The sequence below is a fragment of the Papio anubis genome, chromosome 18 (genome assembly GCF_008728515.1).
Source record: "Papio anubis isolate 15944 chromosome 18, Panubis1.0, whole genome shotgun sequence".
NCBI lineage: Eukaryota > Metazoa > Chordata > Mammalia > Primates > Cercopithecidae > Papio > Papio anubis.
In genome coordinates this window covers 56,911,265-56,937,495 of record NC_044993.1, presented here as the reverse complement: position 1 = coordinate 56,937,495, position 26,231 = coordinate 56,911,265, and the positions used below count along the sequence as shown (strand labels likewise).

The 26,231-nt window shown below is 45.5% G+C and overlaps 1 protein-coding gene across 2 annotated transcripts in view; it reads left to right on the top strand.

The window, feature by feature from the left end:
• XYLT1 (xylosyltransferase 1) overlaps positions 1-26,231 on the top strand; it is a 370,892-nt gene that overhangs the window by 275,932 nt on the left and 68,729 nt on the right. The gene's annotated exons all lie outside the window — the stretch shown is intronic.

Genomic DNA, 26,231 nt, shown 5'->3' with positions numbered 1-26,231 from the left:
GATTGGACCTGAGAATCACTGATTCATTCACTCACTCATTCACGCATTCAACAGATACAGACTGTGCACATGGTTTTCCCAGCTCTGTTCGCTGATATACCAGCGCACTAAACAGACAAACTCCAACCCGCATGGGGCTTTGTATTAGGGTTCTCTAGAGGGACAGAACTAACAGGATAGATGTATATATAAAGGGGAGTTTATTAAGGAGTATTGACTCATATAATCACAGGGTGAGGTCTCACAATAGGCCATCTTCAAGCTGAAGAGCAAAGAAGCCAGTCCGAGTCTCAAAACCTCAAAAGTAGGGAAGCCGACAGTGCAGCCTTCAGTCTGTAGTCGAAGGCCCAAGGATCCTAAAGCTGGAGAACTTGGAGTCCGATGTTCAAAGGCAGGAAGCCTCCAGCACGGGAGAAAGACGTAGGCCGGGAGACTCGGCCAGTCTATTCCTTCCACGTTCTGCCTGCTTTTATTCTGGCCACGCTGGCAGCTGATTAGATGGTGCCCACCGAGATTGAGGGTGGGTCTGCCTTTCCCAGTCCACTGACTCAAATGTTAATCTCCTTTGGCAACACCCTCACAGACGTGGCCAGAAACAATACTTTGCATCCTTCAGTCCATCATGTTGACACTCAATAGTAACCATCACAAGCTTCCATTCAAGTAGGGAGACACACAACAAAATGAGTTAAATGATGTCTTAGAAAAATAAAGCAAAGGGCGAAAGTAGGGGAGAATTGTAATTTTACCAACGGTGGCCTGGAAGGTTTTCACGGTTAAGAACAGAAGAAGATGAAAAAGAGAGTCACACCTACAGAGACAGTAGTCCAGGCAGGAGGAAAGGCAGGGGCTGAGCCCAGAGATGGGTCCAGGCTTGGCTTGTGTGAGGAGCAGCCGGGCTCAGTGGAGCTGTGACAGAGTAAGTGAGGGGTAGCGTAACAAGAGATATAAAGTCAGAGAGTAATTTGAGGCCAGATGGTGGTGATCCTAGAATTTGGCTGTTAGTCCAAGCAAGATGGAAGCCACTGGCATGATACTTTGAATGATATTGTGAACGATATATGTATGTATGTGTGTACATGTGTGTGTATGTGTATATATATGAGACAGAGTCTCACTCTGTCACCCAGGCTGGAGTGCAGTGGTGTGATCTCAGCTCACTGCAGCCCCCACCCACCAGGTTCAAATGATTCTCCTACCTCAGCCTCCCACGTAGCTGGGACTACAGGCACCCACCAACACACCTGGCTAATTTTTGTATTTTTAATAGAGATGGTGTTTCACCATGTTGGCCAGGCTGGTCTCAAACTGCTGGCCTCAGGTGATGTGCCTGTCTTGGCCTCCCAGAGTGCTGGGATTATAGGCGTGAGCCATTGTGCCAGGCTGATATTTTCTCTCAGGAGGGCAGCTTTTTCCTTTGACTGTGTTTTCCATCTGGATTCGCTGACAAGTGTGAAAAGGAAAGTGTATGGGAGTGAAGAGGGGGATCTTCCTCCCTCTAATGGCACAAGGCCGTAGGGTACAGCATTCCCAGGAGATCTAGATGAAGGAGTCCTAAAAAAAATAAAACTTTTATTAAGGCAACTTGCAAACATGCACAAGAGTACCAAGAATAGTGTAATGAACTCCCACATAGATGTCACCCAGGTTAATTCATGGCCATTTTCCTTGTGTCTGGACTTTCATCCTCTTCCCCCAGCAGTGGATTATTTTGAAAGAAATATAAGATATCATATAATTGTATCTCTAAATATTTCAGTATATATCTAGAAAAGATAAGATCCCTTTTTTAAGACAGCATCACAATGATGCTTATGCCTAAAATATTAGCAGGCAGGTTTTAATGGCATCAGATATCTAGGTCACATATTCTCAAAAGTTTGAATTTTGAATCAGAACCCAAAAAAGGTACAAGCGTGGAAGGAAGGCCTCTCTTTAAAGCTACAAGCAGCTTCTTTCTTCTTCACAGCATGGTCGTTGGGGGTCTTCTTCAGTCCTGGGCTTGGGGGCATCCCCCCCCAACATCTGCTGGGAGACCCTAGACTGTAGAAGGTGCTGGGGAGGCACACTCTCTGGTCAGTTTGAACGGGGTACACCTGACACCCTTGAACCTGAGAAAAATGACGGGCACTAGAAAGATAACTGTTTTCCTTTGTCCACAGGACAGAGGGATAGATGGGAATGGTTACAGAACATTACTGGTAGAGTTGTACTTACCACAATTGTGTTCATTTGTTCAACAAACATTTACTGAGCAACTACCGTGCTGCGTGCTAAGTAGTACATTTTGTGAACAAAAGCAATACAGCTTCCTGTACTTCTCCCCTGCTCATGGAATGTGTATCCTAGCTGAGAAGATGGGGTTAGATGATCATGCCAAAGACACATCAAGCAAGGTGTGAACAAGCCATAAAGAAAGGAAGATGTGGGCTGGGTGCGGTGGGCCATCCCTGTAATCCCAGCACTTTGGGAGGCCAAGGCGGGTGGATCAGAAGGTCAGGAGTTCAAGACCAGCCTGGCCAAGATGGTGAAACCCTGTCTCTACTAAAAAATACAAAAATGAGCTGACCTTGGTGGTGCATGCCTGTAATCCCACCTACTCAGGAGGCTGGGGCAGGAGAATCACTTGAACCCAGGAGGCGGAGGTTGCAGTGAGTCAAGATCGCGCCACCGTACTCCAGCCTGGCAACACAGCAAGACTCCATCTCAAAACACACACACACAAAAAAAGGAAGATGTGGGAGTGGGGAAAAACTCGAGGGCCATAATCAGGAGGTCAGAAGGGCCTCTGAATATTCAGCTTTGAACCGAGACCTAGAGGACAAGAAGGGATCCACTGGGAAGGAAATGTGAAAGAGATCCTTCTAGACTGGGATTCGTAGCAGTGGCACTGCTGATGTTTGGGGATGGATAATTCTTCGCTGTGGGTGCCGTCCTGTGCTTTGTAGGATGCGTAGCAGCATCTCTGGCCTCTGCCCACCAGATGCCAGGGCCACACCCTGCCCACCTGTGCCAACCACAGATGTCTCCAGACATTGACACATGACCTGGGAGCTAAAATTGCCTCCACTTGAGAACCACCATTTCTTATAGAGGGAACAGCCTGGGCACAATGTAGCACAGAAACAAACTTGTTGCATTTGAGAAATTTAAACAATGGATAGAGTATAATAAAACAATGAGGAGAAATGAGTTTAGACAAGTACATGGCAAGGAGGGGTTAGAACATTCCTTCTCCATCTTTCATGAAAGGAATGAGTTTGGAAATGTCCCAAAATGCTGAGCATAGCAGCAAGTGTGGCAAACACTTGCTTCCACCCTTACAACAAACCTGTTTTACAGAGGGACAAACTAAGGCCCCATGTCATGTGATGAATGCATGGCGGAGTGGGGATTAGAACCAGTTTCGTCTGGTTGCAAAGTTGGTATTCCTTCTGGCTTGAAGTCGGCCTCTTAGGGAACTCAGCAGAACTGGACTGTCAGGATGGCCCCAGGCCACCTTGAAAGCACAGAAGGAAACAGTCCCACCCCATGAGCTTGTGGCTGGGCAGAATAGTGGTTAGACTGCCTTGCAGCAGGGATGTCCAGGATGGTCGTAGGAGGACCCCCATTGTCTGTTCCTGAGTGGTAGGGGCTATGCTCAAAGTTCCCACATTCTTCCTTCTCTGGATTCCCGTTGGAGGCCTCAGAGGTCATGCCAGGCTAGGTTGGGGACCTGCATTAAGCCAGAGACCTCTTGAGGCCAGGTAGGCATGCGCGTTGCTGCCCCCTGGAGGCCACTGTTGGCTTGCTTTGCGTGGCCACTTCCCTTAAAGAATCCAGCTCCGCTCAGCACCCAGGAAGGTGAGTGCCTGCGCTCAAACTGCTTAATGCTCGAATCCGAATTCTGCCACTTAGTTAGTAGCGTAACCTCAGGCAAGTAAATCCAATTTCTGTGAAATTGGGATATAATAATAGAACCTAGCAGCCTGTTGGACACTTGGAAGGTGCTCAACGAATGTCAGCCATTTATACGTAAGCTGCATCCAAGGTCTCATCTTGTATCTCTGAGAAGTCCAGAAATCATTTCTCAGGCCATGCGTGCAACCTATTTTGGAGTTCAGAGAAGAGAGTTGTCTTATTTGTGGCTTTTTTGCTTTAGTGCCCCAGGTCACTCTGTATCTCTTGGCCTTTCTCATCCTCTTCCTCTACTTCACTGATCTCATTTCCATGGTGTCTCCCATGAATTCCTTTGCCCACTCTTCTTTGCCAGCCTCATAGCCAGAGGCACTTTATGCATCAAGCACTGCTGGTTCCTCTTGCTGTTGTTTTCATGAAGTTGCCCTACACAAAAACATATGAATTTTGCAGATGAATGGTTTCATCCTGGGCAATGCTGATAGGTTTTCAGTTTCCATCTGCCGCCCCATCTGTAGCTTCCAAAACCACTACTTCTCCCATCCCAGGAAGAATGAGCAAACTCAGGAGTCTTCTCAAAGGGGCAATAGTGCCCAAGTCAGGCACTTCTAAGAGGCACTGAAAACTTGGGGGATACTTAAGGGCCCAGCCAGCCCGGCGTGGCTGCTGTGAGCAGCTCTGTGATTTGACATCACCTCCCTGTGTCCCCTGCACAACCTTCACTGTGGAGGGTGCAGGGGAGCGGGCAGATTCTTCCTCTCTTAGATATTAACGATGCACTGGTCTTTACTGGTCACTAGCCTTGTTTGGGCCCTGGACACAGACATGCTGGTTTCAGGTGCTGCCTCACCACCAGCTGGCCATGTGGATCAGCACGAGTTGCTTCAACTTCCTGCATCTCAAATTCTCCACCTTAAAATAAACACAATATTAGTGCCCGTTTCACGGGGCTCTTAGGAAGTTTCTGTGAAATCTTGCATGATAAGGACCTACCGCGGTGTCTAATGATAGAAAGTGGTTGATAAATACACGCTGTTATTGTAGCCATGGAGTAATTTGGACATTTTAGGTGGGACTTAGGCATCCTAAGTCCTTAGACGTCCTAAGATGTATCCTAAAAATATAAAAATGAGCCAGGCACGGTGGTGCATGCCTGTAATGCCACCTACTCGGGAGGCTGGGGCAGGAGAATCGCTTGAACCCAGGAGGCGGAGGTTGCTGTGAGCTGAGATCGCGCCACTGTATTCCAGCCTGGTGACGTAGCTAGACTCTGTCTCAAAAAAAAAAAAAAAAAAAACCAAAACAAAAAAAACAAAAAGAAGATGTGAGAGTGAAGAAAAACTCTAGTGCCCATCATTTTTCTTAGGTTCACGGGTGTCAGGTGTACCCTGTTCAAACTGACCAGAGAGTGTGCCTCCCCAGTGCCTTCTACAGTCTAGGGTCTCCCAGCAGATGGGGGGATGCCCCCAAGCCCAGGACTGAAGAAGGCCCCCAACGACCATGCTGTGAAGAAGAAAGAAGCTGCTTTAGCTTTAAAGAGAGGCCTTCCTTCCACGCTTGTACCTTTTTTGGGTTCGATTCAAAACCCAAACTCTTGGGAATATGTGACCTAGATATTTGATGCCATTAAAACCTGCCTGCTAATATTTTAGACATCTAAGTCCCGCCTAAAATGCCCAAATCACTCCATGGCTACAAGTAACCTTGGGACTTGAGTTACTTTCCCTTTTCTCTTTGATAGAGTTAAAAGAGTAGTAAAGTATTTCTTGAACTAACATCTCTGTCAAAAGAGGGAAAAGTAGCCAAGCACGGTGGCGCACAACTGTAATCCCAGGACTTTGGGAGGCCGAGGCAGGTGAATCACTTGAGGTTACGGGTTTGAGACCAGCTTGGCCAACATGATGAAACCCCATCTCTACTAAAAATACAAAAAATAGCCAGGTATGGTGTGCGCACCTGTAACCCCAGCTACTCAGGAGGCTGAGGCATGAGAATCACTTGAACCTGGGAGGCAGAAAGAAAGAGAGAGAGAGAGAGGGAGGGAGGGAGGGAGGGAGGAAGAAAGGAAGGAAGGGAAAAAGGGAAGGAAGGAAGGAAGGAAAGAAGAAGAAAGAAGAAGGAAGGAAGGAGGGAAAAGCAAAGATAGGCTGTGAAGACTGAATGTTTCAAGAAAAACAGAATAGAACTAATTCATTTGTGGACATGAAGAATATTCCTGAACTTGGCATATGCAAGCTGAGAAGCTGAGAGTGTTTAGAGACTCTAGGTGTTCCTGCTCTGCTGTTGACATGACTTCCTGGTCCATGTAGGCTCCGGTTGGAGCTGGTTGTGTACCCAACACGTGGATGTAAGTGGAAAATGGATACTTTCAAACTCTGAGGCCCTGCTAGGTCTTGAACCCTCAAAAGGTATGATGGTTTTATTTGTATGTTCTATTTACTGAGGCAGGGAATTATACCTGGCATACTTTAGATTGGCTGCAGGAAGAGACGAAGCCAGTAGCATTTTGCCCTGTGTCTTGGTTTGGACTTGTAGTAAGAGACCTTGGCTGGCTGTGGTGGCTTGTGCCTGTAATACCACCAGCACTTTGGGAGGCCGAGGCAGGTAGATCACCTGAGGTCAGGAGTTTGAGACCAGCCTGGCCAATATGGTGAAACTCCATCTCTACTAAAAATACAAAAATTAGCTGAGTGTGGTGGTGGGCGCCTGTAGTCCGAGCTACTTGGGCGGCTGAGTCAGGAGAATTGCTCGAACCCAGAAGGCAGAGGAGGCAGTGAACTGAGATCACGACATTGCACTCCAGCCTGGGCAACAAGAATGAAACTCCATCTCAAAGAAAAAAAAAAAGAGAGACCTCATACATCACACCATGTCTTTCCCTAAGGCCAGTGTCTTGGGGCAACTCAGATGTAAAGAGAGGAGGGTTGAGTGTGTGCTTTACCTCTCCCAGGGTTCACATTCCGTCTGTGGTGTGTACACATATGTGTGCACACAGGGGATAGTGTATGTGTACAGAAACCACCAGGCAGGGGAATCCATGTTGACATTTTCCTGCTACTTCTGCCTCTTTGGGTATCCACAGCAACAAAGTCCAAACTATCAGGGCCCACCACATGGACATGTAAGTTACATTAACCGCAGATCCAAATGTCTGTCTTGAGATACTACCAGAGCCGCGGGCTGACAGTGGGAGAGAGCTGCTCTGCGGTGCCTCAGTGGGAAACACCAGCTGGTAAAGACGGGAGCAGGTGGCCAGGGCTTCTCTACAATCTCCCAAAGACCAGAGTTTATATGGGACCAGGCCAGCCAGACTAACCCTCAGAGTAACAGCGCGGACACTTACTGCACACCTACTGTGTGCTGGGCCCTCTTCAGGGCCCTTTACCACATATTTTGTCTTAATCCCCATCCCCCAAAACACAACTGCTACTGGGTAAGTTTAGAACAATTAGTATTAAAACAGAGCAGAGGAAGCTTTGCAGGGAGCCAAGCCCTTGATAACGTTCAGCACAGATGCCAGTCACTCTGGGATTTGAAATGAAGTTGAGCAGTATGGAAGTCCAAGCATCCGTGTACAATCACTCCTGGACTTTTCATCCCTTTAGTCTGCTTTAGTGGGACCCGAATGGATCAAAGAATTCCTGTAGTTAAGACCACGCAACAACTACAGCGAATGTATATGTAGCACTTCGTACGTTCCTAGCAGTTATTCTAAGTGCTTTACAGTTCAGGAGTGTCCAAGGGAGAGAATACAGTTATGGCTCCTCAGTTTCTCTTCCTGGCTGGGCCAGTAAAGCCGTTCCTCATCCCTCTTTTCTGCTCATCACTAGAGACAGAAACTAAAAACCATGGCTTTAGGCTGCTGAAAGCCTAAAACAAAAAAACAAAACAAAACAGAACAACCAAATAAGGTAGGTTGGACAAGCTGGTTTACATTGTTTTTGACAGCAACTCTGAAGTATGCACTCTTGATATCCCCATTTTTCAGATGAAGAAACTGAGGCACAGAAATGTTAAGAAACTTGAACCGAAGGCTACGGCCAGTAAACTGTAGAACCACGATCCTTTTTTTTTTTTTTTTTTTTGGAAACTGGGGTGAAATTTATGTAACATAAAATTAACCACTTTCAATTGTTGAATGACATTCAGTACATTCACAGTGTCAGACAACTGTACCCTCCCTCTAATCCTAAACATCTTCATCATCCCAAAAGAAAACCCTGTACCCATTAAGCAGTCACTTCCCAAAGACCTCTCCCCAGTCTCTGGCAACCACTAATCTCCTTTCTGTGTCTATGGACTTGATTTGCCTATTCTTAACATTTTTATCTATTTGTTTTGAGATGGAGCCTCCCCTCTTGTTGCCCAGGCTGGAGTGCAATGGCGCGATCTCGGCTCACTGCAACCTCTGCCTCCCAAGTTCAAGCGATTCTCCTGGCTCAGCCTCCCAAGTAGCTGGGATTACAGGCATGCGCCACCACACCTGGCTGATTTTGTATTTTTAGTGGAGATGGGGTTTCACTGTGTTGGTCAGTCTGGTCTCGAACTCCTGACCTCATGTGATCTACCCGCCTCGGCCTCCCAAAGTGCTGAGATTACAGGCGTGAGCCGCTGCGCCCAGCCTATTCTAGACATTTTATATAAATGCCGTTACATAGTATATGACATTTGCTGACCTGCTTCTTTCACTTAGCTTAATATTTTTGAGGTTCCTCTGCATCGTAGCATGTAGCAGCGCTTCATTCCTTTTTATGACTGATATTCTATCATGTTGATATACTTGTACCACAATCTTTGTCCAATTGTCAGTCAATATACTCATCATTCTGAAGAGCTTCCCAAAGCCCCTGTCTCCTGGCCATGTTGTATCTGTGCTGTATGCCCTGAATTGAGGACCTCATCTGGTTTAAGAAGATGCAGTTCCATCATATGCGACTCTGCCCAGCAGTGGTGCTGGAGGACTCTTGTTAAGCCGTGATGACTTCTTGGCCATGAGGGATTGTAGATCTGAGCATATTGGCCTGATGGCCTTTTCCATTCACACTGGATCTTCTCTACCCACGCTAGCCCCTGGACCTCAGCTGAACGGGAAAGGAACTCCCAGTGATTCTCATTGTCCGGGGAAGATTCAGGTTGAAGATGGAAATGTGGAGGAGTAGAGTGTGAGGTCCAAGCTTCCCTTTTTCCCTTCTCCCTTCTCTCAACACCAAGCCCCTTCTGATGACAATCTTGGGGTGCTCTGGGGAGGAAAGTGCTTAGGTCAGCCCAGTGAAGATACTTCTGTACTCCCACAGATGAGGTCAGGAGTTGGGGCTCCTTCTGACTTTACCCATTCACCCAAAAAAATATTTATTGAGCACCTACTATGTGTTGGACACTGTGCTAAGCAGCAAGTACTCAAAGGTGAGGAAAAACATATCTAGCCCTGCCCTCATCGTGGTGGTCAAGGGTGATGGCTGGAGCCAGTCCACCGGGGTCCAAATTGCAGCTTCTTTATTTACTAGCTGTGTGAAGTTGGATACACCAGTCCCTGTGCCTCAGTTACTTCACCTGTAAAATGGGCATAATAATGGCACCACCCCATAGGGTTGCTTTGAGGGTTAAGTGAGTCCATATATATAAAGTGCTTAGCACATGGTGAGGGTTATCCTTGTGATAGCCATGGGACACCAAGAATCAATTTCTCTCTCTCCTTCTCTCTCTTTACTCTCTCTCTTTTCACTCTCTCTCTCTTTACTCTCTCTCTCTGTGTTTTCACTCTCTCTCTCTCTCTGTCTTTTCACTCTCTCTCTCTCTCTGTCTTTTCACTCTCTCTTTTCACTCTGTCACCCAGGCAGGAGTGTGGTGCAATCTTCGCTCATTGCAACTTCCACCTCTCAGTTCAAGCAATTCTCCTTCCTCAGCCTCCCAAGTAGCTGGGGTTATAGGCACTCTCCATCACATCTGGCTAATTTTTGTATTTTTAGTAGAGACGAGGTTTCACCCTGTTGTCCAAGCTGGCCTCAAACTCCTGACCTCAAGTGATCTGCCCACCTCAGCCTCCCAAAGTGCTGGGATTACAGGTGTGAACCATTGCGCCCAGCCAAGAATCTGTGTATTTTTAAAGCGGCCCGCACCCTGCAGGTGATTGTACTAGTGAGAATTGAAATCCACTGGTCCAGGGAGAGAGAGAGAAATCTGTCACATAGTTAGAGAAATAAATAAAAGCTATATGCTGTGTTAGAAAATGTTAGTCTCAGTACTTCTTGGGAAAGCATATTTGGTGGCCCAACACTCAGATGTTTGGGTGTGACCATCTCCCCTGAATTCTGCTTTCTCAGTAACCAAATCGCTTTTGTTCTTTGGGATATTCAGAGATACACACTCTGCTTCTTGAGACCCCAAAGTTCCTGGGTTCGAAACCAACCAACAAAAGCTCCACCCAGATAATGTGTGAGTCTGAAAGGGTGTATCTGCTTAGACTGTTGTTCACAAGGAGACTGGAAAAACATGCCAGTAATTTTGCCATTAACAGTTTTGCTTGCCTCTAGTCGCAAAATAAACACATCCTCAGCCCTGTTACTTTTCAGGCTGATGGAGCACACACTCCTGCTTTTGCAGAAATGCAGTTTGCTTCCCTCTTGCCAGTTGTCCCAGGTCTCCTGAGCTGTATTTTAGACTGGACAGCTCTTTAAGCTTTCTTAAGGCCAGGAGTGACCTAGAGCATCTGCTGGACAAGCAGAGTGAGCCTAAAGTTCTCGGAGTTCTCATGAAAACTAAGGTTCTGCAGAAAGCCAAGAGTGGTCTGTGGGCTTAGGACCTTCTGGGAAGGATGTGATGGAGGACAAGAATTGATGTGACTGCTTCACCCACAGGATGTCATCATTTGGCTTAGGTAACTTTTAGCTGTATTGTTTGTTTGCTTGCTGTTTTATTTGTTTTCTCGTTATTTCACAACTGAAAAAAAAGAAAAAAAAAGATTCCGAGTCCTGGGGAAAAATAATGTGATAGTTCTCTCTTGAGTCGTGTATCCGTTCTTTAACTAGCAGAGAATAGAGCACTTTGGCCATTCATTCATTAAATAAATGCTTATTGAGATTCTGCTAGATATTAGGCAATGCTCTAGACCAGCAATGTCCAGTGAAACTTTCTGGGTGATAGAAATGTTCTACAAGTACCATCCAGTAAGGTAGCCGTTAGCCACATGTGGCCATTGACAGCTCGAAACGTGCCTTGTGGGACTGAGGAACTAAGTGTAAAATTTGATGTGATTTTAATTTAAATTAAAACTCTGCCCTCATGAACCTTACACTGATGCCATGGGGTACAAACACTTCCACTAGAGAGAATTATATTACTGTTCCCAAAAGAAAAGAGAGTCCAGGCTAAACAGTACAGAAATAAATGTGATCTCTTTCCTCTGCCAATTTGCTATTCTCACCAGATCCCAGATTGACCACACAATGAATTTTGCGTGATGTATTTTCTTCCGAATCCCTCCCTCTCCAGATCTCACAATTCTCCTTCCTCTTGGCAGTGGCTTTCTTTGTGTCTGTGGATGGGACGTTTCCAACCCTGGCATCTTCCTGCCCAGTGCATTGAGCGTTTTTGCTTATTGGCAAAAAAAAAAAAAAAACATCTTTTATGTGACTTTTTCTCCAGTGGCCAAAAGTATGGACGTTATCCATGCTGGGATGCTCCAAGTGCATCTTGGGAATTTGGATGCGAGCCCAGGGTGGTCTACAATGTGGGTGGTCTTCATTGTAGAGTCTATTATTCTTCCCTTGCCTGTTCCTTACATCTAACTGCAAGTGAAGATTCTTTTCAAGGGCAATCTGGAGGAACCACATGTGTTAAAAGTGGGATGAGGGAAGAGCGTTTCTACCCTTTTAAAAATTGATGAGGACAAAGATTTGGCTGAGTACAGGACGCAAACGACAGGATTAAGGTCCGATCGTTAGGCATACAGACTCCGTGGATTATTCTTATTATCATTCAAGTATTTTCTCTCCCTTGCTCCCACCCTGGGTCATTGTCCAGCATGGCCAATAGTAGCCACGTAAAGTAGATGCCTGGGGAAGCCTTTTAAGACCTGCCATACTCCAGTAACTAATCATATTCGCCGATGTTTCTTGACCTCTTAACTGTGCATGCGATTCTAGGCCAAGCGATTTCTATGCATTATCTCATGTAATTCTCACAACAATCCCAGAAGGTAGATAGTGTTACTGCATCCCACTTTGCAGATGAAGAAACCAAGGCTGTGAGAAGTAAAGGAATTTTCCCAGTGTCTCACAACTGGTGGGGATTGGAGCCAGGATTTAAATGCATGATTCCTTCATCGCGGGGAGTAGGGGCAGAGAGGAAAGGACCCGAGTTTTTTGCCAACAGGTCATAATTTCACCGGTTCATAAAATCACCTGTGAAGCTCTCCCACGCGTTTCTCCCCCATCTAAAGCCTTGGTTTCTGTATCTGGATGAGAATCCAGGTACCAAGAGATGAGCAGGGTACATCAGAACCTGAGATCCAGAGTCACCTCATGTTTAGCCAACTGCCACATTGCCCCCACTTTCTGCTTTAGTCCCCATGGCCTCCCGGTAAGATGACATATAGAACAGCACCAGCTCTCAGAGTGTTCAAGTGACTTGCCCAGTATCACATGACTTGATCATGGCCAAGCTGGGGATTTGAATGCAGGCTCAGCTGACCTTGAAGTTCACCATGCTTTATGCAGTGTGTTGTGTAAGTGGTTGACCCCAGGGAGGGAAAACCAGTCACCCAAGGATGCCAGTGGTATGACGTGGCTGCCCAAGCCAGTGTAGATCCATCTCCAGATGGCCTCTTTCTTTCTCTGATTAATGGAAGATCCAAGCTTTACTGACTGTGTGCTCTAAGTATAGGCCTAGGAACCATCTGTCCTGCATTAGCGAGGACAACCCCAGCCTTCAAATTCCTTTGTAATCCTGTTCCCATTGGACCTCAGACTCTCCATATCTCTCCACTAACTGGCTATCTGGAATTCTCATTCATTTAAATATTAGCCTAATGCAAGCATAATTAGAAAGGAATGGCATCTGTCCCTCCCCCCACCCCCCACATATGCCTAATTCTTTCAAAGCAAAATCAAAGCAATGCTGGCATATTCTACACCATCAAGTCATTCCACTACAATGTAGAAGAGGTCACGCAGTGTCAGCCTGACCTGGATTTGAATTCTGTTGCTATAAGTTGAACCATGCCCCACTAAAATTTATATGTTGAAGCTCTAACCCCTGTACTTGGAGATAGGGCCTATAAGGAGGTAATTAAGGTTAAATGAGATCATGAGCATAGAGCCTTGATCCTATAGAAGTACTGTCCTTCTTTATAACAGATACCAGAGAGCTCGCTCTCTCTTTCTTTGCCATGTAAGAACAGAGCAAGAAGGTGGCCTTCTGCAAGCCAGGAAGAGAGCCTTCACCAGAATCAAATTGTCAGGCACTTTGGACTTCCCGGTCTCCAGAACCATGAGAAAATAAATCTCTGTTGTTTAACCCACCCAGTTATGGTGTCTTGTTATGGCAGCCTGCGCAGACCAAGGTACCTGTCTTCACCCCCTGTATGAGAGCTGTATGCTCTCAAGCAACAAATCCAACTTTTGTGAGTCTCCATTTTCTCACCTGTAGGAGGGGATGACCATGTTACCCATCAGGGAGCTGTAAAAGGAAGAATAGCCAAGTGGGACTCCAGGCACAGCTTAGCATATTTCAAGGTCTCTGATGACAGCTGGATCAGAGCATGGTGGCTCAGGTCTGGCACCTCCATGTGACCTCCTCTCCACCTTCTTACCATCAAAACATTGGGACCAGGATGCTCAGTCATGCTGATGGGTGCAAAGCGAGGAGAGATGGTTGAGTCCACCAGGGAGACCTTACTGGGCCCACCCCATTGCAGCAAGTGGTTGGTGTAACTGGTCTTGGCCCCAAGAGGCTTAAGTACAACCCAGACCTGAGGCAAGAAACATTAAAAAAAAAAAGAAGAAGAAGAAGAAGTGCGACTCATTGTAGGGGGAGGAAGGGTTTCACAGAACAGTTATCTAGCCCACTAGTAACCATGTCTCAAGCAATCTCTCCAGCACTAAGTAATCTTACCCTCAGTTCCTCCTTCCTTTAGGTAAATGCAGGAGAGAGATGGGCAGAGGAGAGTCTGCTATGGGTAGCAGGCTGGAGTGCCCTCCCCAGAGTACTTTCCTCATAGGATTGTTAGAAACATGAGAGATAGTAGAACACAGGACCTCATCCAGAATTGGGCAATTTTTTAACAAGGAAATTGTTTGATGATAATGGTAATGATGACAATGATCATTAATAATCCTGTGTAGTCATTAATTCTGGACAAAAACATGGTCTGGCCTTTTGTGTTCCTCTCCTCCTTTCTTCCTCTTATATGTCTCTATACCCTGTACTAATACAGAAATGCAGATGGGACAGGGGGCACCTGCCTTTGAGGAAGTCTGTTCCTGATGAGAACGAGGAAGGTGGTTACCTTGAGCTTAGCCATCTTTGCCTGTACTCGGGCCCCCATGTTCCCTCCCTGCTGCAAGGCTCTTTGAAGCCCTTGTGTGTATTTGCCTTCTGTACCCCAGTGAGGTGAAACAGCATATTCCATTTCTCAAGTCCATTTCTCCACTTACTTTGGAAAATCAAGTCCATTTCTCTAGTTGCTTTTTGAATGCAACTGTAATCCACCTGAAATTTCAAGTGAGAAACTTCCTTCCAATTTCCAACCTCACCGACCCTCACCCCATCCCCAGGCTCCAGTGTGGTGCCTCTGGCCCTCCCCTGGTAGCCCCAGGCAATGTCAGAAAGTGATTTGGACATCTGGGCAGGTCAGCTTCCGAGGGAATCATCGTGGAACAAAAGCCAACGCAGAAAGCAAGTTTTCGTGGTTCCTGAGTCTCCCCTGCTGCCTCCTCCCACTCCCACCCAGCTTGGGTGGAGCAGGCCCATGCAGGTCAGATTGAGTATCTCTAGAACTTGGATTCTGGTCTCGGCCCACTGCCTATAAAACCAGTTAATCTCAAAGTGGAGAATGGGAAGGGGAAGGCCATTTAGTAGTACTGACCAGTTTTCCTGTGGTGGGGGATGAAGGGGAATCCCACACTGGTGGTGGTTCTCTTACGGAGAAGGAATGAAAACTGTGCCCCTAAAAGCCACCAACCGTCCTGTGTCCTTTCTCCTCCAGGGAGGGATTCTCCTCGGTGCAATTTAATCGTATTCATCAGTCAACATTACTTGGCAAACCGAGCCAGGGGCACAAACATTGCCACCCTTTCTCAGTCTAATCGAGCTCTTCGGGATACTGGAATCTGGTTTAAGGCCAAGCAGAAGCAATTTTTGATTACAGAGTCAATCTTTGTTTAAAAGTTTGCCACCCTGGGGAAGTTTCTAACAAGTTACTTTAAACAATGCATTCTCTGGACACCTACAGCTAAATAGTCCCATTAATCCAAATTGCTTTGCCGGGTTGTGGTGGAACCGTTCAGGAGCTGGGGCAGTGTCTCAGACAGGCTTCATGACAGCGATGGCTGCAGTACCGAGGGGGCACTGCTTTGTCGTGAACTGAGTGACCGGGAGATGGCCCCACCCCTGAGGATTCCCTGCCACTGAGTTCGTGCAGGTGCTAAGTGCTTCTCCCATGGTCTCCTTTAATCTGTCAGCCATCTGGTGAGATGGTACCTTCATTGTCCCCATTTGCAAGAGAAGGGACTTGAGCAGATGCTCAGCTACCCAGAAGTGGAGCTCAGTGGAGCTTAAACCCACCCATGCCCTTAACAACGAGTCAGGGCTTCCCAAGTAGGCCCGTGGGCCGCTTGCGGTATGCAAGTAATTTAAAGAGAAATGCAGGCGAGTCTTCAAAAATGTCCATGTTTATCTATATTAACACGTAGAGGGGAATAGGAACATGTTCAGCCCAGATTTTGGAAGCTGAAGTTTCCTTAAAAAGTTGATTTAAATGAGAAAATATTAACAAGGCAACAATACAAGGGATAAGTGGCTCTTCAGGCATTTGGCAAGTACTTATTGAGTGCCTGCTATACTCCAGCCATTTCTGCTGAGGGTTGGGAATACAGCAGTAAAGAAAGCAAGCACTGTTGTGCGCCCTCCATGCTATTTAGAGAAAGAGACAGTAGCGGGTCATATATCAGATAGAAATGAGTACCAGGAAAGCTACTGCATGGAAAGAGGATTGCGGGGGGCAGTCAGGAAGACACTTCGATGAGATGGATATGCCAGAAAGTTATGAGGAAGATTGTGAATGACCCAAAAAAGAGAGTTATCAGGTGAGGGATCAACGAACTTCTTTTCTAGCTTTTATTTGAGGTTCAGGAGTACATGTGCAGGTTTGTTACATAGGTAAATTGTGTGTCCTGGGGGTTTGGTGTACAGATTATTTCATTCCGGTGATAAACAGAATACCTGATAGGTAGTTTTTCATCCTCACCCCCTCCCTGCCTCCTCAAGGAGACCCTGGTGTCTGCTGTTCCCTTCTTTGTTTCCATGTGTACGCAATGTTTAGCTCCCACTTACAAGTGAGAATATGTGGTGTTTGGTTTTCTCTTCCTTTGTTAATTCACGTAGGATAAAAGCCTCCAGCTCCATTCATTCAACAAACTTTTTTTGAGACAGGGTCTCGTTCTGTCACGCTGGCTGGAGTGCAATGGCACAATCACAGGTCACTGAAGCCTCGACCTCCCGGGCTCAAGTGGTCCTCCCATCTCAGCCTCCTGAGTAGCTGGGATTACAGGCTCATGTCACTACACCTGGCTAATTTTTGTATTTTTGTAGACATGGGATTTTGCCATGTTGCCCAGGCTAGTCTCAAACTTCTGCACTCAAGCCATTTGCCTGCCTCGACCTCGCAAAGTGCTGGGATTACAGGCATGAGCCACCTCGCCCAGCCTCAAAGTTTTCAATAAAAGGTCAGATAGTAAATATTTTAGGTTTTATGGTATATATATAGTCTCTGAGGATAATGAAACTCTGCCATTGTAACACTAAGGCAGCCATAGACAGTATGTAAATGAACGGACATGACTGTGTACCAGTAAAATTTTCTTTATAAAAGCAGGTGGCAGGCAATAGTTTGCCCTTGATCATTCTGCCAGATCTGCCGTGTTTGAGATCATGGCCTTGCCCAGAACACATATATCTCAACCCTTTCAAATTTAGTGCCAAACCACTCACCCATCTTCCTAGGCATGGCCTTTGCTTCATTATCTTGGACGATTCTGTCAACCCAGATGGGGTTGAATCTGAATCACAAGTGCTTCAGACTTCAGGACCCTGGATAGAGAATGAGTGATGGAGATCCCCAAGGCCTTCTGGTCTACCTCCCCTAGGCCTTGACCTGGATTTCCACCCAGTCCCAGGTAGCTGAACCTCTTATTAAACAGCAGGCTCCTTTTATTTTATGTTCTCCTAACCTACTTCATGTACCATTTCTGACCTTGAGCTGACAAGGAGCACATGAAACACAGCTCACCCATCATGTTGCCTGACCAGGGGCGGCTGAGAGGAGACAGGCAGTTTGCACACAGACAATCCTCCGTGGCTATCCAGCCCCGCAGAGTTCCTGCAAGCTAGAGCATACTGTGTTTTGTCACCACCCAGCCTTCTCTGCCTAAACCCAGGATAAATACCTGGTCCTCATTAGCACTAATTCACCCTGCACCACCTTCCTCAATCTGAATCAAAAAGGTTAATGTCATTGAATGCTGAGACTCATTGATTTCAGCACTTACCCCAGGTTTCTGCTCCCCCGCTAGAACCCAGGGCTCGTTTATCTTTCCTTGGTGGACCAGGCAAGTTGCTGACTAATGCCTTAATGCCAGCTAATTCTCAGAGATTTCCCAGAGTCACTGGACACGTGTTCCTCTAGTACTTTCTATAAATCCAGTTGCTCTTGTGTGTCTAGTTTTCTACTGACTCACTGCCTAGATGTGTCTGGGCTCCCCTCCTGTAATTTATCTTGGAAGTCCGTCTCAGGTTGCAATGTTAATTCAGGAAGACAGAGATTTTTAACCAAGGTGATGGCCACAAAATACATTTTAATGAACTATCAGCTGTAGGGCCTCGCTGTGAATTTGTTCATTCATTCATACATTCTAGTCAGTCCACAGATCCTTCTTGGAAACCTACTGTGTGCCAGACATTTGCCAGGACCTGGGGTTACAGACACCAATAGAACCATTAACATTGCTGCCTTTGAGGAGTATACAGATTAAGCCGTTAAATAATGGCATCGTCATGACATTGTCAGGAAAGAAATTTACATGCATATAATGCAGGAAACAGACATGCATATAACCCTTCTCTTCTAAAAGACCAGGGAAAGCATCCCTGGAGAAGCACCCATCCCATAACCATGTCTCAAGCAATCTCACTGGCACTAAGTAATCCTACCATCAGTTCCCCCCTCCTTTTAGGTAAAACTAGGAAGGAGATGGGCAGCAGGCTGGAGTGCCCTCTGCCCAGTGGTTTCCTGAGAGTTGAAAGAAGAGGAGGAATTAACTGGGTGAAAAAAAGGGACAGTGAACATTGCAAGGAGAAGGGGCTGTACGCAGAGAGGCAGGAGAGAGCATGGCTTCTGCAGTAAATGAAAAGAGGCTTACGTGGACAGGATGTGGCAAAGGGATACGCCAATAGAAAAGGCCAGAGAGGCAGGTGGGGGCCAGACCCTGAGAGCCAGGTTAAGGAGTCCAAGTTTATCCTATAAGCAATGGGCAGCCTTTGAAAAGTTTCCTATTAGAAAATGCCGTGATGAGATTGCTTCAGTTTATAATCAGTTGCTTGGCAGTGGGAAAAAGAAAGATTTAAAAAAAAAAAAAAAGTGGAAGACTGTACCAGCCTGCTGGAGGAGGGGAAACATATGATAGCTAGTATTTCCAGCTAGTGGATACGTACATTATAGCTCAGGTAATTACTTTGCACCAGGCTAAATGCCTCCTGTTGCTTTGTTGCTATTATTTTCTCTTGGTGTTGAGCTTTCCTGCAGCATACCTTATTCTTAGGCTTCGTGGCCCTGGGTTTCCTGGAGAGACGCTGTAAGCTGGATCTGGAACTGGACCTACAAACCTCCTCCTGCTATTCGGCAGGAATTTTCCAAGGCTCAGGCCATCAGGCCAGTGTAGCAAAGCAGTTGAAAGTGTGCACTTGAGGAGGCAGCAGAGCCTGAGTTCAATTTCCAGCTGTTCTGTTTACTGGCCACGTGACCTTGGGCGCGTTGCTCAACCTATCTCTGCCTCAGTTTTCTCATCTGTAAAATGGGAACCATCAGTTACCTGCCTCAGCCTTTACTGTAAGGATTAAGCTATGAAATGTACAGCACCTTGCCTGACCCAGAGAAACTGGTCGAGAAACGATGACAGTGATGGTGACCCAAGCTGCCCAGGTGACAGTTCCACAGGTGGAGAGGTGACACCTGTTTTGCTTACCACCGTGTCTTTTATTCCTGGCACATAGTGAGAGCTCAGTCAGTACTTAGTGAAGTAAGGCATGAAGGAGCAAATGAGCGCTCAGTGTTTGTTTTATGTAACACTGCTGCGGCTGCAGTGACTGTGGTCCTTTATTCCTAAGTGCCATGAGAGTCACTGGTATTTTATTGCATTTTTTTTGCATTCCCCATTTATTTATTTATTTTTTTATTTATTTATTTTTTTTTTTTTTTTGAGACGGAGTCTCGCTGTGTCGCCCAGGCTGGAGTGCAGTGGCGCGATCTCAGCTCACTGCAAGCTCCACCTCCCGGGTTCACGCCATTCTCCCACCTCAGCCTCCGAGTGGCTGGGACTACAGGCGCCCACCACCACGCCCGGCCAGTTTTTTGTATTTTTAGTAGAGACGGGGTTTCACCATGTTAGCCAGGATGGTCTGGATCCCCTGACCTCGTGATCCACCCACCTCGGCCTCCCAAAGTGCTGGGATTACAGACTTGAGCCACCACGCCCGGCCTACATTCCCCATTTATTAAAAACATCTCTGGGCTTACTCCTAGATTGAGGACCAGTGGAGGGGTTTTGTCTTGACTTAACGTCTTTTCACCTAGAGGCATTTTCAGATTTTACCGCCATGAAAATGGAAAACATTCCAAAGAGCTGGAGAGTTTATTTCAAAAGGACAATGAGCCGTGGTAGGTTCTCATGAATCCTAAGGTTGGCTCAGCTGCTTCTGCACGTAAATTGGAGGTGCCTGCACAAACATCAAGGATCTGTGTCTGGGAGCCTGGCAGGCCAGAGGAACATTCACACATCACACCTGTCTGGCTTCCACGCAGCCTGGCAGAAGGTCTGGATCCCAGGCAGTCCCTTGATGTCATGGAGCAGATACCTAGTCTGTTCCCATTTTCCATGAGAGAGGACGGGGAGGTAAGTTCTGCAGGTGTCCACATTCCTTCCCGGTTCCATGACCACGCCTGGTATCCTGTGGGCTCCAGTGGTGATGTATGTGGACTCTGAGGTCAGATGGTCTGGGTGCAGATCCCTGTTTCCGTTACCTGTGGGCTGTCTAACCTAGGACAAGTCCCTTAACATCTCTGTTCACCTTCCTCTGTAACATGGGTGATAATGATAATATGTACATCATGATGATGTTGGGAAGGCAAACTGAGCTGATATATAACAGGTGCTTCAGCAAGTAACTATTATACCCTATACTTGTTATTATCATCATGATTATTAGACAAGTTATCCAATTTTCAGAAGTTTGTTCCATTGTAAAATGGAGCTACTGCTGCTTATTTTAGGGGAACTGTGAGGATTAGGTGGATAGCGTATATAAAATAGGGACGATACACCAAACATGGTTATTGTTGTAGCTGTTGTTTTATTTCTCAGTTTGAAATTTTGGGGTTCAACTGGCATATTTTTATTGTGGCATAAAAATAAAAACATAAATAATAACATTAAAATATGTTAGCCGGACGCGGTGGTGTGTGCCTGTAATCCCAGCACTTTGGGAGGCCAAGGAGGGCGGGTTAGTTGAGGTCAGGAATTCGAGACCGGCCTGGCCAACATGGTGAAAGCCTGACTCTACTAAAAATACAAAAATTAGCCAGATTTGGTGGCACATGCCTGTAATCCCAGCTACTTGAGAGTCTGAGGCAGGAGAATCACTTGAACCCGGGAGGTGAAGGTTGCAGTGAGAGGAGATCACGCCACTGTACTCTACCCTGGGCAACAGAGTGAGGCTTCATCTCAAAAAACAAGTTATATTTAATATGCCAAAAATAATATACAATTGAAATTAGTGGCACTTAATACATTCGCAATGGTGTATGACCATCATCACTATCTAGTTACAGATATTTTAGTCACCCCAGAAGGAAAACCTGTACCCATTAAGCAGTCACTCCTCATTCCCCTCTGACCCCCAACTCCTGGCAACCCCCAGTCTGCTTTCTGTTTCTGTGGGTTTGCCAACTCTGAATATTTCATATAAATGGAATCATACAACACGTGGGTATTTCACATCTGGCTTCTTTCACTTAGCATAATGTTTTCAAGGTTCATCTGCATTGTAGCTTGTATCAGTACTTCATCTCTTTCTGTGGCTGACTAATATCCCATTGTCTGGATAGACCTCATTTGGCTTATCCATTCAGCAGGTGATGGACATTTGGGCTCTTTCTACTTTGGGCTATTGTGAATAGTGCTGCTATGAATAGCATGTACAAGTTTTGTTTGAACACCTGTTTTCCATTCCTTTCAGTATTACAATGACTCTTAACATATGTGGTTCAGCTACTTAGGAGAAAATGGGAAGACGTAATAAGATAAAGTAGAAAAAGAGAAGGATTTCAGCTTATTTAGATGAATATCTTTCTTTTGTTTTTTGTTTGTTTGGTTGGTTTTTTTGTTTGTTTTGGCCACGCTCTGGAGAGCCAGCCAGGGAACCAACCACAGAGAGGTTGCTCTTGGTTTGGTCTCTAACTCTTGGGTCCATCAACAACATCCCAAGGACCACAGCTTCCCTGGGAAAACCTCTGATGACTGCACATTGCAGCCTGGGGAAGCCTGCCATCCTTCTGCCTCACTCAGAGCCAAATACAAAACAAGGGCTACCAGATAATCAACCAATTACTATGTGGCAGGCACTGGATTGAGTCTTCCACACCCGTGGTCTCATCAAATCTTTGCACGACTCAGACAAGGAAACAGAGGCTCAGAAGGATAAAGAAACCTGCAAGGTGGTACTGCAAGGACCAAGGAGTGGAGATGAGCTTTAAACCTACTTCACCTTTTGCTGAATGATGTTTCTGCAGAACAGTGGCATATCAAGCTATCGTTCAGTCGGGCTTATCTCAGCGGGACCTGCTGATGTGTCTGCCTTAGCATGAAAGGAATTCTATCTGAGTTTGTGAATTCCATACCAGGAACCTGGCACAGACTTAGAGACTGCATTCAACCTTTGTCCCTGTGTGCATTGAGCAACTATAATATGCCAGACATTGTGCTAGCCAAGCCTTGCTCAACTGAGGTTCCTCATTTGAGCCACAAAACACAGGAAGTGGGCAGAGTGCCTGTGTTCTTGATTCTAGCAAGGGTGGTACGTGACTACGCTCTTAATGCATACAGGGAAGCTAATCCAGGATGTACGTGGATGCCTCGGAACACCAAAGCTCCTTTCTCACAAGGATTTGGTCTTCATCTTTGCTGTTTCTTCAGCATCTGAAACAGCATCTGACTCATAGCAGGTGTCACATAAATGTTTGCTGAATGAGTACGTGGAGATAGTGTGGTGTGCACAAATCTGCCTTCATCTACCACACGTCCTGTTTGATAATTTATACTATGATCCTGTTTTTACCATGCAGCCATTTAAATACTCAGAGACCTGGCACTGAAAAGAATTCATCAGCAAGCAATGAACTTGTATCAGCATCTTCCTGGCAGAGTTTATGTGGTCAGATCCCAGATGACATTTGTTACTAATTTGGATTTTTGTTGTTGTTAGTAAAACACTGTATCGGTCACCATAGGAACACATTAGAAGTAGGACTAAGGTATTGCCGCTGAGTACATTCCTCTCTGGGAAAAGAAATAAATACTTGTAAATGAATAGCTTTTACCCAAGAAGCAGGAGGTGTGAGCTCACGTAGAGTCAAATAAAACCCAGGCTTAAATGTCCTCATTGAAATGAGCCCGCACAACTCAAAGTGATACCCAGCTGTCGAAAAAGCAGAATTCATGTCTCAAGTCAGAAATGAACACAGTTGGCCAGGTGTGGTGGCTCACACCTGTTATCCCAGCACTTTGGGAGGCCGAGGCAGGCGGATCACCTGAGGTCAGGAGTTGGAGACCAGCCTGGCCAACATGGCAAAACCCCGTCTCTACTAAAAAGTACAAAAATTAGCCAGACGTGGTGGCAGACACTTGTCATCCCAGCTACTCAGGAGGCTGAGGCAGGATAATCATTTGAACCTGGGAAGCAGAGGTTGCAGTGAGCCGACATCTCGCCACTGCACTCCAGCTTGGGTGACAAGAGCAAGACTCCATCTCAAAAAAAAAAAAAAAAGAAATGAACTCCGTCTTTGGCACACAGGAAGATGCTCAGCAAATGCTTATGGCAGGGTCTGACTTGCTGAAGAAGTGGGAAATTATATTTACCAGGAAAGCTGATAGAGCTTGCAGAATCTTAGAGTTATGAAAAAGCACAGAACATTTAGAAAACTTCAAGTAATTCCAAAGATTGAGTAGGCAGGATACAGGAAGAGGAAGGAAAGAAAAGGAGAAAGGAAAAGGAAAGAGAAACGGAAGAGAGAGAGAGAAAAAAGGGAGAGAGGAGGGAAGGAAGGAGGGAAAAAGAAAAGAAATTTAATTCACAGCTGCAAGAGTAACACAGCTAATACTTACTGTTTACTGTACACCAGGTACCCATGCTAACAGCTTAACCTGACATCATTCCTTCTAACCCCAAAACAACTCCATAAGGCATGTCATATTGCAGTTCCTGTTATTATAAAGGCAACAGTGCTGTTCAGAAAAATTGCCATCTGCCCAAGATGGGGCAGTTAGTTTAGGGCAGAGCTCAGCCAGTTCTGCTATTGAGTAAGACGCCAGCCTCTTTCCTCTCCCAAAAGAGAACTGGAAGTTAAATTGGCCATTTTTTTATAATTTATTTGGATATTCTTTTTTTATTATTATTATACTTTAAGTTCTAGGGTACATGTGCACAATGTGCAGGTTTGTTACATATGTATATATGTGCCATGTTGGTGTGCTGCACCCATTAACTCGTCATTTACATTAGGTATATCTCCTAATGCTATCCCTCCCCTCCTCCCCACAATAGGACCCGGTGTGTGATGTTCCCCTTCTTGTGTCCAAGTGATCTCATTGTTCAATTCCCACCTACGAGTGAGAACATGCAGTATTTGGTTTTCTGTTCTTGTGATGGTTTGCTGAGAATGATGGTTTCCAGCTGCATCCATGTCCCTACAAAGGACACAAACTCATCCTTTTTTATAGCTGCATAGTATTCCATGGTGTATATGTGCCACATTTTCTTAATCCAGTCTGTCACTGATGGACATTTGGGTCGATTCCAAGTCTTTGCTATTGTGAATAGTGCTGCAATAAACATACGTGTGCATGTGTCTTTATAGCAGCATAATTTATAATCCTTTGGGTATATCCCCAGTAATGGGATGGCTGGGTCAAATGGTATTTCTAGTTCATTCTAGATCCTTGAGGAATCGCCACACTGTTTTCCACAATGGTTGAACTAGTTTACAGTCCCACCAACAGTGTAAAAGTGTTCTTATTTCTCCACATCCTCTCAAGCACCTGTTGTTTCCTGACTTTTTAATGATTGCCATTCTAACTGGTGTGAGATGGTATCTCATTGTGGTTTTGATTTGCATTTCTCTGATGGCCAGTGATGATGAGCATTTTTTCATGTGTCGGCTGTATGCATGTCTTCTTTTGAGAAGTGTCTGTTCACATCCTTTGCCCACTTTTTAATGGGGTTGTTTGTTTTTTTCTTGTAAATTTGATTGAGTTCTTTATAGGTTCTGGATATTAGCCCTTTGTCAGATGAGTAGATTGCAAAAATGTTCTCCCATTCTGTAGGTTGTTTGTTTACTCTGATGGTAGTTTCTTTTGCTGTGCAGAAGCTCTTTAGTTTAATTAGATCCCATTTGTCAATTTTGGCTTTTGTTGCCGTTGCTTTTGGTGTTTTAGACATGAAGTCCTTGCCCATGCCTATGTCCTGAATGGTATTACCTAGGTTTTCTTCTAGGGTTTTTTAAATCATTTTTGAACATTTGTTTTTAGGCTACTAAAGCATTTTTGCTCAATTGAAATTTCACCCAATATAGGTGGAAGTGAATCCTTGGTAAAGAAACCTCACCCGAGGTGTCTTGAGGCCCCAGCTGCCCAGCCCCAACCTGGGGTTCCCCCAGATGCAGTTTAAAAACTGATGATCTATATGATAACTTCTCATTTAAATCATTTCTGAAGTTTTCTTTGCCTAGAAACTGTCAAGTTACTTCAAACCCTGTGCCGTCTGTTTAAAAAGAAAAAATCTGTTTAAAAATCCTTTTGAAATTTCTCCTCAGCCCTCTGAGATAAACAAGCAACCTTGGAAATCTGCGAGTGAAGAGTATACTGGACGCAGCATGTCCTGATCCTCCAGAATCTCTCTCTCTGTTGCAGAAGCCACAGTGTGTGTTTTTCCATGGCATGTATGACTTCCTGTCTGTGTTGCAATGCATTTTGACCTTGTTCCAATACATACAGGCTAGTGAATGTGGCAGGCTGCCCAAGGAGAATGAGATGCTTGGTGACAGTATCAACTGTCCTTCAAGCTCAATCTCACCTTGGGGCTGAAATCCAAACTTCAGCCAAAGTTCTGGGAGTTAGAGATCCTTGCTGTATCCTACTCTTGGCACACTACGGACTCTAGTCCTAGAGAATTCATAATAACAACAACAATAATAAGAGCTGACATTCTAGCATTCTGTGGGCTAGGTTACCTAAGCTGTAGTAGATCTCTCTTGTTTTCACTGGCTCAACGCTCATTACCCTACTCTGGTACCAGTTTCTGTATCAGCTAGAATTTTGTGGTTGCAAGCAACAGATTACTCCCTCTTATTTCATTACATCTTCAGCTCTATGAAGTACATAGTGTTATTATCCTCAATTTTAAAAATGACAAAATTGAGCATCAACTAACTAAAAATGACCTGCCCAAGGCCACACAGCCAGTAAGTGGTGGAACTAGGACTGAAACCTACATTTCTCTGATGTCAGATCTGCATTATTTTAACCACTCCAAATTCCGATACATTAGTGTTGGTGCATTAGGAAGACCTGTGT